A 13,583-nucleotide genomic window follows, 5' to 3' on the forward strand; every position below is an offset into this window, starting at 1 on the left:
CACAAAGCAACTTAAAATGAACAAATAGAAGATATCAAGGCACTCACCGGACTTGCAACAAAATTTCTTTATTCAAAAGATCTCGGTCAGGATGTGGAATTATTCCACCTCCTGACCGAGATCTTTTGAATAAAGAAATTTTGTTGCAAGTCCGGTGAGTGCCTCGATATCTTCTATTTGTTCACCATAAAAAAAAACAATACTAGAATTGCTGTTTTTGATCATTCTCCTTTCAAAAATAACAGAATAAAAATCGATCAAAAAGTCATATTTCCGCAATGGTACCAATGAAAACGTCAACTCATCACACAAAGAAACAAGTCCTCACACAGCCCCGTCGATAGAAAAATAAAAAAGTTATGGCTCTCAGAGTATAGTGACACAAAAAACATTTCTGAAAAAGTAGTAAAACATAAAAAAACTATAAAAAAAGTAGTATCGCTGTAATCATACTAACCCGCAGAATAAAGTTAACCCAGGGCCGCAACGTCCACGAGGCTCCCCCTCCTGGACTAATTGAACCTACGTCTATAGGACGCAGATACAATTACATGCATAAGTTTATTCTGCCTCTAATCAGTACTGTAGTCACTGTATGATCTGCAGCGAGATGTTGGGTGCTATGATTTATTTATTTTTTGAAACAGCAACTCCCAGCATATCCTTACCATTGTTCAGGCTATGCTGGGAGCTGTAGTATTATACCATACAAACCTATACGGCAGGGGTTTCACTAAATTGGGCTGTATTTGTGCTGGTGCTGTATATATGTACTGAGCTTTGTTCTGGTGTTGTATATATGTACTGAGCTTTGTTCTGGTGCTGTATATATGTACTAAGCTTTGTTCTGGTATTGTATATATGTACTAAGCTTGGTTCTGGTGCTGTATATATGTACTGAGCGTTATGGCCGAGGTCACGAACCACGGCCTCCCGCAGATTTCTCTTTTCCTGCCGACGTCTCCCTCCCTGGAGACGCCAGCTCATGCGTCCGCTCTATCCCGAAGTATTCACTATAGGGCGCGCACTGTTTCTCGGCCTTAAAGGGTCAGCACGCGCATATGTAATTTATTTATTAATTATGCTTAGATCATCTTGAACTATAAAAAGGACCCTGCCCTTTTGATCCCTGCCTGAGCGTGGTTTGTAATTCCCATGTTAATCTTGCAAATAGTTCCTTAGTGTTGTCCTGTTCCCAGTGTTCCCGTGCCCTGCTGCCTGTATCCTGTATCCCGTGCTGTGTTATTGTTCCTGAGCCTGTTTAGTGATTGGAGTTGTGTCCTGCTGCACCCGTTATCATCCGCCATGTCTGGTGCAACTTATTGCACCCGTTGTCATCCGCCACGTCTGGCGCAACCTGCTGTCATCTGCCACATCTGGCGCAACCTATTTCACCTGCTGTCATCCGCCACATCAGGCACAACCTACTGCTCCTGCTGTAATCCGCCACGTCTGGCGCAACCCTCTGCACCTACTACCATCCGTGCCGGAGCCCCTGCCACCATCTGGACTATTTCAGGTACCCTTGTGCTACGAACTTGTACAGACTTTTCCATAGACTGTTACTTGGCTAGCTGCCTCTCCGCTACGGCGGAGCAGTCCAGTGGGTCCACATACACCTAGATTGTGAGAGTACGCTCAGGCCATGGAACCCGCTGGCCAGCCTAAGACCGCAGTTCAAAGGATACAGACGGAGATGTACGGACACGTCAGGATCAACTTCTTGAGGCTGTAAATTCCATCATGGCCCATCTGCATCAACTCACTGATCCACCTCCGGCTCCTCCTCCAGAGACTGTTGCCGTACCACTGCCCGTTGCTCCTCCTGTTTGTTCCAGATCCACAGTTTCACTGCCTCTTCCTCCTCGCTATGACGGTGATCCCAGAGTCTGCAGAGGGTTCATCAACCAATGCACAGTTCATTTTAGGCTACGAGCTCATCTCCTCCCCTCTGAGGAGGCCAAAGTAGCGTTTATTATCTCCCTCCTCGCTGACAAGGCCCTCGATTGGGCGAACCAATCTTGGAACAACAGGGACCTGAATCCTCGGACCTAGCCTTGTTCCTGCAGTCTTTCCGAGCCGTGTTCGAGGAGCCGGGCCGAACATCCTCTGCCGCTGCCACTCTGCTGACTCTCAAGCAAGGAGGCTTCACAGTAGGAGAGTATGCTATCTCCTTTTGTACTCTGGCAGCAGAGTTGGCATGGAACAATGAGGCATTGGCGACCTTTTGGCAGTGACTGTCCTCACACATCAAAGACGAGCTTGCAGCCCGCGACCTTCCTCCTACCTTGGATGCCCTCATCCTGTTGGCCACTCGGGTTGACATGAGGATCAGGGAGCACACTCAACAGGTTCGAAAGGAGAACCGGTTTCACAGACTAGCACCCTCGTTCCAGAGACCACTATTGCCTTCCCCTAGTGCGCTACCTGAAGAACCTATGCAGGTAGACGGAGTCGAGTTGTCCGAACAGGACAAACAGCACAGACGCTCTTCTTGTTTATGCTTGTATTGTGGCCTTAAGGGTCATTTTGTGTGCCACTGTCCACAGAAGCCGGGAAACTCCAGCACCTAGGGTTGGTTGGAGAGACAACTCTAGGGGGGATGTCTCCAAACGTCAAAACCTCTTCCAAACTATCTATTCCTGTGACCATCATATCTGGAGAGACATCACATTCCTCCTCTATCTATCTTGATTCCGGAGCAGCTGCAAATTTCATCCAGCAGGATCTAGTGGATCACTTACATCTACCCACAGTTCTTCTGGAGAGACCTCTGGCTGTTGCCTCTGTGCATGGTCTACCATTGCCCAATCCAATTGTGTTCATCACGGAACCAATGACACTACAAGACGGAGTTCTTCAGGAAAAGGAGGAAGAAGGTAGGATCCAGCGCTGAGTAGCGTAAAACGGAAAGGATTTTCCAAGTTTAATTGGGTATGTTTAAAACAAGTAGTCCAGTTGTGAAAGTCCCGGGTGTGTACGAACAAATTTCAACGGGATACAAAAGATTACACATGTAATGAAGTATATAATTGGAGCCAAAAAACAAGAAATTTCACCAGACCAAGATCTATCCTTAAGAAAAGAAACCAATCCTATAACGAATATAGAGATCTACCAATCAGAGTTAGCTTCAGCTCGACTGAACCAGACTCTGCTGACGGTGTATCAGAGGAAGATTCCAGCAAAACTTATCCTCACCCTAATCATAGACCAGAAAAATATCCACATCATTCAAAAAGCGGGGAAGGAGGGGCGGCAGGAAACACAAGTCGACTAAACCAAGAACAAAACCGTCGCCTCCGTCCAAGGAAATACCAACAATACCGTTAACGAACGTCACCAATTTATCTTCCATCTCATTAACCCCAGAACAGAATGCAGTACTAACATTAGGCCTCAACTTTGCCCCCAAAAATGTTTTTAATCTTTTCAATACAATACTAGACATTAATAAATTTATCCGTAATTTAACAGTAAAAAAACACTTTTTACAATGTGATACAAACCCTGACACTAGTCTCTTAGAGACACCAGCTGTAAATATGTCGGTAAAAGAGATAAGATCCGAAACAGACCTAATACACATACCAGCTGAATTCACATTTCACGAACTATCTACCATGGTGTGTTTAGATCATCTTAGTAATGAAACTCCAAATCAAACAGTTACGACAGCTAAAAATTTCATAACAACAAATCCCAAATTTTATCCTACTAATTCACGTACGGATTCTATGGATCGATTCCAAGCTGTTATAGAAAAAGAACTACAAAAACTTGCTGACACCCTTAAAAACCAACGTCCGAAAACGAACATGTCAACCAAACTCACACAAGCAGCTAAATCGTTACATGACAACCAAAATCTGACCATAAAAATGTCAGATAAAGGTGGCAATGTCACAGTAATGGATAAAAAAGATTATGAACAATCAATTAATAATATGCTATCTGACGAAACCACCTACAGGACTTTGGCCAAAAACCCGACAGAAGCAATTAAACATCAGATGAAAAAATTACTAGAGTATGGACAAGAAGGAGGTTTCATCACACAGAAACAAAAAAATTACATTTATATCGAACAACCCATCACCCCAATAATCCATGCACTTCCGAAGATCCATAAACAAGTAATTCCCCCACCAATGAGACCAATTGTCTCGGGCATCGGATCAATTCTAGAAAGGCTGTCAGAGTGGCTAGACACACTATTACAGCCTCTAGCACAAAAAACCCCAGGGTTCCTAAAAGACACAAAACATGTTCTGAATCTACTACATAACAAATATTGGGAAAAGAATTTCACTTGGCTCACTTGTGATGTTGTATCACTATATACATCAATTCCGCATGAAATAGCTCACACCGCTCTTGACTACCATTTATCAAAACACAGTACTTATGAAAAAGAATTTCAAAATTACATCTTAGAAGTACTAATGTTTTTGTTAACCAACAACTATTTTCAATTTAACACAAAATATTATTTACAACTCAAAGGCGTATCAATGGGGGCCAAATTTTCTCCATCAGTAGCCAACCTGGTAATGTCGTGGTGGGAACAATTCCACATCTTTTCTTCAGACAACATATACAGCGACTGCATAGAATGGTATGGTAGATATATTGATGACATTTTGATTATATGGAAAGGCAATACCAATACCATCTCTGAATTCGTGGAATTTCTGAATGACAATAACTGTAACCTCAAATTCACCCATCATCATGACGCCTCACATATAGTATTTCTAGATTTGGAACTAAAAGGTGAAGAAGGTCAAATCATATCTACCAAAACTCATCGTAAACCTACAGCTTCAAACAATATTCTTCATGCAGAGAGTGATCATACAAAACATACAATCAAAGCCATACCCCTGGGTGAATTGCATCGTGCAAAAAGAAACTGCACATCCCAGAACCAATTCGAAATAGAACAAACACAAATAAATACTAGACTTCAAGAAAGAGGCTATCCTAAATGGTCACTCAACAGAGCTAGAAATATTATGGTCAAGAAACCTAGAAGCCACTTGCTAGGTATACATAACGAGATCACTAATAAACGACAAAAATCTCAACCCACTGTTAACCAACCAACACTAATCCTACAACAGAGTAATCAATTTACAAAAATCAAAAATATAGTTAATAACTACTTACCCATACTCATGGAGGACGACACCCTGCGCACAATCCTAGACGGAGGATGTAGAATAGTGGCAAGAAAAGCTCCCACATTAGGCAATACTCTATCCCCATCTTTATTTACATCTGTTGAAAATACAAAAACAACAACATGGTTGGAAACCAAAGGATTTTATAGATGTGGCCAACATCCCTGTAAAGTTTGCTCTCATGCTCATCCAACCAAAAAATTCAGTAACTCTTCTGAAACAGAAACATTCAATATTCAGAATTACATCAACTGTAACTCTGACTCAGTTATCTATTTAATCGAATGCACAACATGCAACTTAAAATATGTAGGTTGCACAAACCGGAAACTCAAGATAAGAATTCTAGAACATCTCAGTTACATTAGAAATGAAAATATTCTCAACATATCCAATGCGTCTAAACACTTCATTTCCCACCATAACAGAAATATTAAAACCTTTCGCTGTTATGCTATTGAGAAAATTCATCCTTCCAAACGTGGTGGCGATATCAAACACAAAACTCAGCTGAGGGAAGCTTACTGGATTTATCGGCTAAATACAAGATACCCAAAAGTCCTCAATTTAAAGAAAGAATTAATGTATCTATATTAATTCAATAACAATATCATATACAAAATAAAATAAAACAAACATAAAAGTAATATATGTATTTCGTTACAAATCATATGGTGCCAAATTGCATAATATGTATGAGGCCTTTAAAACTAAAGTTCTCTCCAAGGTTACAACAAATTTTAATTTCACTTTTAAACATCTCGATTCCAGTACTGGCATACATGTGCTGACTGTCATGTACCTAGTAACCCCCATAACACTCAGCCTCTTTGGTCAACAGTGTATGCTTTTTTTTTTCCCCTATTCTATTAGTCATAGTTGTGGTCCTACTCACACCCCTCACGTCTCATCCTCGCCAAATATAATGAGCGCCCTGTCATGATATCATATATCATTGGTCATCATACATACGTCACATAAAAAACAACAAAACAAAAATAAACATATACAAACAAAATTACATATGATCTAAGACGGAAAGACCGATGAAACAGCCTCATACAATGTATTCACAATGAATAATAATACTTATATACAACAACGATAGAGGCATATGCAAGTATACAGTGCAATCAGATTACGCATTAGCATCATAAACACGATCTTCACTAGTTCTCCTAAAAAAATTAAAAAAAATAATAATAGGCAACAATTTTAACAGCTAATCATAAAGATACGAGTTATCTTTTCATACAATTAGACTTACCAACACCAGATAAGCTCTTCACTGTTTGTTTGGTTCGGGCGCCTGACTTGGAGATTTATTGAGATCGGCAGCTGTCTTCTGCCTCATACTCCAAACCAAGTCCTGGAATATAAATGAATTCAGTTATAGAATAAATCACAGTACAAACATGACTGTTTAACAGAACATATCACTTGGAAGATCGTCAATCACTAACATAGTAGAAGAACAAAAGTTTTTTACACATCGATGTAGACTATAAAACACAGTACAAGCAACGATAACGTTATACCTACTTCCGGCATTTGCGTTCCAAACATACAACTAATCATGACACGCAATCACCAGTATCAAAATCAGCTGTACTGTCAATCAAGTATAAAACAGACAGCGCGCTCATTTACAAACCTACCACAGCCAAGTTTAAGGACGCGGCAGTCGTCCGAAACGCGTAGGCCTAGAGGATACCACCTCCCCACTTCGTACACACCCGGGACTTTCACAACTGGACTACTTGTTTTAACCCCTTAAGGACGCAGCCTAGTTTGGGCCTTAAGGCTCAGAGCCCATTTTTCAAATCTGACATATTTCACTTTATGTGGTAATAACGTCGGAATGCTTAAACCTATCCAAGCGATTCTGAGACTGTTTTCTCGTGACACTTTGGGCTTCATGTTCGTGGTAAAATTTGGTCGATATATTCAGTCTTTATTTGTGAAAAATTGCAAAATTTAGAGAAAATTTACAAAAAATAGCATTTTTTAGAATTTAAATGCATCTGCTTGTAAAACAGACGGTTATACCACCCAAAATAGTTACTAGTTCACATTTCCCATATGTCTACTTTAGATTGGCATCGTTTTTTGAACATTATTTTATTTTTCTTGGACGTTACAAGGCTTAGAACATAAACAGAAATTTCTCATATTCTTAAGAAAATTTCAAAAGCCTTTTTTTGAAGGTGCCAGTTCAGTTCTGAAGTGGATTTGAGGGGCCTATGTATTAGAAACCCCCATAAAACACCCCATTTTAAAAACTAGACCCCTCAAAGTATTCAAAACAGCATATAGAAAGTTTTTTAACCCTTCAGGCATTTCACAGGAATTAAAGCAAAGTGGAAATGAAATTTGCAAATTTCATTTTTTCTGCTGAATTTCAATTTTATTCAATTTTTTTTTAGTAACAGAGAAGGTTTTACCAGAGAAACACTACTAAATATGTATTGTCCAGATTCTGCAGTTTTTAGAAATGTCCCACATGTGGCCCTACTGCGCTCGTGGACTAAAACACAAGCCCTAGAAGCAAAGAAGCACCTAGTGCATTTTGAGGCCTCTTTTTTATTAGAATATATTTTAGGCAGCATGCCAGGTTTGAAGAGGCGTTGAGGTATCAAAACAATGGAAACCCACCAGAAGTGACCCCATTTTGGAAATTACACCCCTCAAGGAATTCATTTATGGTTTTTGTTATCATTTTGACCGCACAGTTTTTTCACAGCACCTATTAGAATTGGGCTGTGAAATGAAAAAAATGATATTTTTTCCAATAAAATGTCATTTTTGATAAAATTTTCTTATTTTCACAGGGAACAACATACCACATTTTGTTGCCCAATTTGTCCTTAGTGCGGCAATACCCCATTTGTGGTGATAAACTGCCGTTTGGGCCCATGGGAGGGCTCAGAAGGAAAGGAGCGCTATGTGTTTGTTGGAGTCCAGATTTTGCTGGATTGGTTTTCGGGTGCCATGTCGCATTTGCAGAGCCCCAGAGGTATCAAAGCAATGGAAACCCACCCGAAGTGACCCCATTTTGGAAACTACACCCCTCAAGGAATTCATTTATGGTTTTTGTTATCATTTTGACCGCACAGGTTTTTCACAGCACCTATTTGAATTGGGCTGTGAAATGAAAAAAATTAAATTTTTTCCAATAAGATGTCATTTTTGATCAAAATTTCTTATTTTCACAGGGAACAACATACCCCATTTTGTTGCCCAATTTGTCCTTAGTGCGGCAATACCCCATTTGTGGTGATAAACTGCCCTTTGGGCCCATGGGAGGGCTCAGAAGGAAAGGACCACCATTTGGCCTACTGGAGCTTTTCTGGTGCTAAGTCATGTGTGCAGAAGCCCCTGAGGTACCAGTACAGTTGAAACCCCCGAGAAGTGACCCCATTTTAAAAACTACACCCCTTAAGACATTCATCTAGAGGTGTAGTGAGCATTTTGACCCCACAGGTACTGTGTAAAAGATAATGCGCAGCAGATGGTGCAGTGTGAGATTTGCAATTTTATATATGTATATGCCATTTCAGTGTCCAATATAGTGTGCCCAGCATGCGCCACCGGAGATATACACCCCTTAAATTGTAATGTGGGTTCTCCTGGGTACGACAATACCCTACATGTGGCTGTTATCAGCTGCCTGGGCATACGGCAGGGCTCAGAAGGGAAAGATGAGGGGGGTAAGCTGTGCGGAGTGCATCAGGGTAAATTAAAAATCAAGGGATGTATGATACATTTTAAAACAATCTTTTATACAGAGCCCTGGTTTTTCGGGACACGTGTCACATTGGTATATTGTGTTCTTCCTTATCCCCCTCTTATAGCAGACTCTGCACCTCTTTTGACTCTTTCCCTTTCCACCGGTTTGGGGACCTTCTCCTGGAAAGTGTTGCCCTGGTACGATGCGTGTGGCCTCGCTTCCAGAAGTACTGGGTGCCCCCCCTTCCTGGTCCCTAAAGATTAGATCTTGAAATTCCAGGAAAGTTCCCCTCTGGCCTGCACATCGACGTAGCACATACGCATTGTACAAAGCCATCTGTATGATGTGCCCGGCCAGCTTCTTATACCACACCGCATGGCGCTGTAGGGCTTCAGGACTTGATTTGACAAGTCCATCCCTCCCATGTACCTATTGTAGTCCAGGATGCAGTCTGGTTTGGGGGTGGCCTTTCCTTCATATATCCTAAACCTGTAGGTATACCCTGATGCACTCTCGCACAGCTTATACATCTTCACGCCATACCTTGCCCTCTTACCTGGCAGGTAATGGCGGAATTGAACCCTCCCTTTAAAATGTACCAGGGACTCATCAATAGAAAAACACTTCTCGGGGGTGTATGCTTGGGAAAACCGGGCACTGGAACGGTCTAATAGGGGTCTCCGTTTATACAAACGGTCAAAACTGGGGTCATCTCGGAGTGGGCACGGCTCATTATCAGTATAATGTAAGAAGCGAAGTATTGCCTCATTTATTTATTTTTTTAGGTTCCAGTTCATTTCTGAAGTTGCTTTGAGGGGCCCATATATTAGAAACCCCTATCAAACACCCCATTTTAGAAACTAGACCCCTCAAAGTATTCACAACAGCATTTAGAAAGTTTATGAACCCTTTAGGTGTTTCACAGAAATTTAGAGCAAAGTAGAGGTGAAATTTACTCTTTTTATACCATTTTTTTTATAACACAAAAGGATTTATCAGAGAAACGCAACTCAATACTTATTGCCCAGATTCTGCAGTTTAGAGAAATATCCCACATGTTGCCCTCGGGCGGTAATGGACTGAAGCACCGGCCTCCGAAGCAAAGGAGCACCTAGCGGATTTTGAGCCCTCTTTTTTATTAGGCACCATGTCCGGTTTGAAGAGGTCTTGTGGTGCCAAAACATTGGAAACCCCCCAAAAGTGACCCCAATTTGGAAACTAGACCCCTTGAGGAATCCATTGTAGTTTTCTTGGGGTGCATGCGGCTTTTTGATCAGTTTTTATTCCATTTTTAGGTGGCGTGGTGACTAATAAACAGCAATTCTACTATTGTTTTTGTATACTTTTTTTTTACAGCGTTCACCGTGCGCTATAAATGACATATTCACTTTATTCTGCGGGGCGATACGATCACGGCGATACCAGATGTTTATAGTTTTTTTTTATGTCTTATGGCGTTTGCACAATAAAATACGTTTTGTAAACAATCATTCACTTTTTGTGTTACCTTATTCTAAGAGCCAGAACGTTTTTATTTTTCAATCAATAAAGGCGTGCGAGGACTTATTTTTTGCGTAACGAACTGTATTTTCCATCAGTACCATTTTTAGGTACATGCGACTTTTTGATCTCTTTTTATTCCATTTTTTGGGAGGTGAAGTGACCAAACAATTGTGATTGTGGTACGGTTTATTAATATTTTTTTTTACGGCGTTCACCGTGCGGGATAAATAACAAAATAATTTTGTAGCTCAGGCCGTTACGGACGCGGCGATACCAATTATGTATAGTTTATTTGTTTGTTTATATATTTTTATTAATAATAAAGGACTGATAAGGGAAAAAGTGGGACTTTTACTTTTATTACTTTTAAAACTTTTATTTTCTTATTTTTACACATCTTTTTTTAACTTTTTTTTTACTTTATTACTTTGTCCCACTAGGGGACATGAGGGCAGGAGGCCCTGATCGCTATTCTAATACACTGCACTACATGCGTAGTGCAGTGTATTAGAACTGTCAGCTACTCACTGACAGCAAGCATAGTGGGTCCTGACGTTGTCAGGACCCACTAGGCTTCCGTCTATGGCATAGCCGGACGCCATTGTTTGGTGTCCGGTTGCCATAGTCACCATCGCTGGCCGCTATCGCGTAGCAGGCCGGCGATGGCAGCTTAACCCCTAAAAAGCCGCGATCTCTATAGAACGCGGCTTTTAAGGGGTTAATCAGCGGGGACACAGCGATCGGTCCCCGCTGTAGGAGCTGTGACAGCTGCTGAACAAGACAGCAGCGTCACAGCTCCTGTATGTGTCGGGAGGACGGCCGAAACGGCCGTTACTCCCGAGACGTACTATTACGGCATGGAGCGCGAACGATACAGCTGCCATGACGTAATAGTACGTCAAGGAGCGGGAAGGGGTTAAACATACCCAATTAAACTTGGAAAATCCTTTCCGTTTTACGCTACTCAGCGCTGGATCCTACCTTCTTCCTCCTTTTCCTGTTGATATCCGTGTGCCGACACGAGGATCCGGGCGCTATCTACGACACACAGGAGTGTGTCAGGTGAGCTGGAGGTTCTCTCCCCATTCTTTACGGAGTTCTTCACTCAGAACAGATCGCCTTCCTTGTATTGCCTAAAGCTTTCAACCCTATTCTGCTGGGCCTGCCATGGCCCTGCTTTGTCTACACGCTCCGGTTCTCGACTGGAGTTTTGGAGAAGTCCTCCAATGAGGCCCCAAATGCCTTAACCGCTGCCTGCTACAAGTTCGTCCAGTTTGGCCTCCACTGCCTCAGTCACTCTCTGATCTACCCTCACACTATGCCAGTTTTGCGGACGTTTTCAGCAAGAAGGAGGCAGAGACTCTTCCTCCCCATCGGAGCTACGATTGCCCAGTCGAGTTAATTCCTGACGCCTCACCTCCCCGTGGGTGAGTCTATCCCCTCTCTCTGCCAGAGACCCTAGCCATGTCTGCCTACCTTAAGGAAAATCTGGAGAGAGGATTCATCCGGAAGTCTTCCTCCCCGGCCGGAGCTGGATTCTTCTTTGTGAAAAAGAAAGATGGATCTCTTCGTCCTTGTATCGATTACCGTGGTTTGAACCAAATCACGGTCAAGAATAAGTACCCCTTGCCGCTCATTTTAGAACTCTTCGATAGAATTTACGTTGCCAAGGTGTTCTCAAAGCTGGATCTACACGGGGCCTATAACTTGATCCGTACCTGCAAAGGTGACGAGTGGAAAACCGCATTCAACACCCGAGACGGTCACTACGAAATCTCGTAATGCCCTTTGGACTGTGTAACGCTCCAGCTGTGTTCCAGGAGTTTGCTAATTACATCTTACAGGATCTGCTGTATGTTTGTGTGGTGGTCGATCTGGACGACATCCTGACCTACTCACCTGATTTGACGACACACCGGAGGCATGTTCGCCAAGTTCTGTCTCAATTAAAGGGGAGACTCCTGTATGCTAAACTCGAGAAGTGTGTGTGTGTTCGAGAGGAACTTTCTGCCCTTCCTGGGTTACATAGTGTCTGACCGTGGACTCAAGATGGATCTAGAGAAGGTCAAATCCGTTTTAGAGTGGCCACGTCCACAAGGGCTTCTGTCCATACAATTATTTCTAGGATTCGCAAACTTCTTTTGCCAATTTATCCCGAACTTCTCGTCTCTGACTGCCCCAATCTCCGCCCTCACCAAGAAGGGGGTGAACACCAAAGTTTGGCCTCTGGAGGCTGTCAGCATTTATAAACCTCAAGAATGCTTTCACCTCAGCCTCTGTTCTTCATCACCCTGATGCATCTCGGCAGTTCTTTCTGGAGGTGGAGGCATCATCCGTTGGTGCTGGAGCTATGTCAAAAACACCTATCGGGGATCGGGAGTTGCTGGCCATCAAGTGGGCATTAGAGGAATGGAGACACTTGCTGGCGGGCGTGGTTCACCTATTACCATCTATACGGATCACAAGAACCTCACGTACCTAGTCGCCAAGCCAGGTGGTCGTTCTTCGCCCGATTTCTATTCTTGTTTCACTTCCGTCCTGCTGATATGAATGTGAAGGCTGATGCCCTGTCATGATCATTTGAGACTGACTCTGAGGAGATTACTCAATATATTATAGATCCTTCTGGGATCATTACTGCTAACCCTCTGCAAATTAGAGACATTCCTCCCAGAAAGACTTTTGTTCGGCTTGCAGACAGGAGGAGAATTCTTCGATGGAGGACACAACTCCAAACTGGTGGGGCACTCTGGTGTTCGAAAGACTTAGGACTTGGTAGCTCGTCATTACTGGTGGCCCACGCTGCCTAGAGATGTTGCGGATTACGTCTCTTCATGTACAAACTGTGCCTCAAACAAGTCTACCCGCTCCAAACCTGCTGGTCTGCTCCTACCCCTGCCTGTCCCTGATGCCCCTTGGCAGACCTTCCCTCCTCAGCTGGATGTACTGTGGTCTGGGTAGTAGTGGATCTTTTCTCTAAAATGGTACATTTTATTCCGTTGACTGGCCTTCCGTCTGCTCCTCACCTGGCAAACCTGTTTATTCTTCACATATTCCGTCTGCACGGACTTTCTCTGCACATTGTTTCGGATCGGGGTGTACAGTTCACGTCCAAGTTCTGGAGAGCCCTGTGCATCCTGCTAGATGTTAAACTGGACTTCTCC

Source organism: Rhinoderma darwinii, chromosome 1 (assembly GCF_050947455.1).
Source record: "Rhinoderma darwinii isolate aRhiDar2 chromosome 1, aRhiDar2.hap1, whole genome shotgun sequence".
Classification (NCBI taxonomy): domain Eukaryota; kingdom Metazoa; phylum Chordata; class Amphibia; order Anura; family Rhinodermatidae; genus Rhinoderma; species Rhinoderma darwinii.